The sequence below is a fragment of the Arabidopsis lyrata genome (genome assembly GCF_000004255.2).
Source record: "Arabidopsis lyrata subsp. lyrata unplaced genomic scaffold ARALYscaffold_8, whole genome shotgun sequence".
In the NCBI taxonomy this organism is placed as follows: Eukaryota; Viridiplantae; Streptophyta; class Magnoliopsida; order Brassicales; family Brassicaceae; genus Arabidopsis; species Arabidopsis lyrata.
This window is the reverse complement of record NW_003302548.1, coordinates 19,776,867-19,779,218: the sequence shown is the minus strand read 5'-3', so window position 1 is coordinate 19,779,218 and position 2,352 is coordinate 19,776,867.

The following is a 2,352-nucleotide window of genomic DNA, read 5'->3' as shown; positions in this document are numbered from 1 at the left end:
GTAAGGTTTTACAATGTATTTTAAAAGGTTTTACAATGTACTTTTAAGGTTTTATAAGGTATTTATAACTTGTAAAACCTTATAAAAAACTTGTAAAACCTTATAACTTGTAAAAACCTTATAAAATAGCTTGTAAAATCTTATAATATCTTATAAATACCTTGTAAATACGTTGTAAAACCTTTTAAAATACATTGTAAAACCTTATAAATACCTTGTAAAAAACCTTTAAAATACCTTGTAAATTTTTGGCGGGAAAATTTTTCCCGCCAAAAAAATTGCGGAATCACTTTTCCCGCAAAAAAAATTTTTTGGCGGGAAAATTTTTTGGCGGGAAAAAATTTTACGGGAAAATTTTACAAGGTATTTTAAAGGTTTTACAAATTTTTACAAGTGTTTTGGCGGGAAAAATTGGGGGATCACTTTTCCCGCCAAAAAATATTTTGTATTTTGTGGACTTAATTTTGTTATATTTCCTTATATATTTATGATATCTTTTATTAAAAGAAGGGTAATTTAGTCATTTTGTACATAAAAGGGGTATTTTTAAAAATGGACATCCAAAGGGGGCATTTTTGAAAAGGGGTATTAAAAAAGGGGCATTTTTGTGAGTCTCCCAATAATTTATTAGGTAAATTTAAATGAATACACATAATTGCCGTAAAAAAAAATGAATACACATAATTGTATACTACTCCCTCCGTTTCGTTTTACTTGTCGTTTTAGAGTTCAAAATTTTGTTTCATAATAATTGTCGTTTTAGGTTTTCGATGCAAATGTTTGGTGAAAATTCCAGTTTTATCCCTACTGTTTTAATGATTCGGCCAATGGATTTTTTTATAAAATATATTAATAAAAAGTAAAACTGAAATTTAATGTTTTTCTTAATTTGTGTGAGAAAACCTTAAACGACAATTAAAACGAAACGGAATGAGTATTAACTAGATTTTAACCCGCGGTACACCGCGGGGCTATACTTTAAACAAAAGTTTGAAAATTATCTATAGATATAACCTATTGTTTTGTTTGGTTAAATATACTTACATATGTATATATTATATATATTACCCCGCGATACTTCGGGTCGATTTTTTATAACAATAATTTTTAAATTTTAAGTTGTATTTTTTTGTTAATATTATTTATTTTATTTAGTGTTTAAGATTATATAACTGTATTTGATTGTTAATCCTAGGATTTCACCCGTAGTATACTGTTCCGTATTAATATCGACCCAAACCCGTCCCACCATATAACCCGTCCCATGAAATTAAACATCATTTTGTTATATTTCTTTTTAATAATATTTTTATTTAAAAACATATACAATTCGAGTCAATTTATAAGTTTGCTTTAAAAAACACATAGTTGTAATGTTTTTATTATAATAAAGTAATATTATATAGATGTTGCTTACTATAGTTATAATCAAAACCAACTAAAAATCTAAGTTTAGTGTTGATTATGAATCATAGTTACGACCAAAAAAAAATTTAATCAAATACAATTAGTGTAAATTAACTAATTAAGAAAACAAACAGAAATATAACAAAACTTGCTTTAAAATCGTTAACAAAAAAAGGAAACATCATATTTAAGCAAGATCTTTGGAGCCAGAATCTTTTTTTCATATCTTTTATTTAATTTTCCAAATCTTAAGAATTAAATCCAGTGGCATTCCATTGTAAATAGTAGTGAAAGCCAGGATTTATTTCATAATTGTATTCAAAAATGTATATATAGATTATATATATATAAACTACGGATTAAATAGCTCGTCTTAGAATCGAGACTAATCAAATAGTGCTGCTACGACTCTTGAATGGTGTGATGCATATACTAGTACGAGTGAAAGTTAGTGCCGTAGTCAAATATATGTGAAAAATTTATAAAGATTACGTATTCACGTGAATCCATCAGAACATGAAAATAATCGTAGTAGGACTATTATAATACGGAATGGGAGTTTCACTTTATAGGGAATATTGCAGTCTAGCAGACGAATATATCAATATACTTTGTTTTTTCAACACTTTAATTATTGATCTAAATTTGACATAACACTTTTTAAAGTAAATTTGCATTTTGAATTTAAAGCAATGATTTTAAAAGTTAACAATCAAAGTGTGCCTAAGTTATGGATATCTCAATTTGGAGATTATGTAGGTCAAGTGTTGTTAGCTTGGTCGTAAATTACTAGATTTTCTCAATTCGAATCTGTTTTGGAGATCAAAATTGCTCTGTTCGAAATTGCATGGTTGAATTTTTTAAGTGGTACCAAAAAATTTGCACCAACAACAGAAAAAAAAAGTGGTACCAAAAGTAGTACCACTTATATATATCACTCTTTAT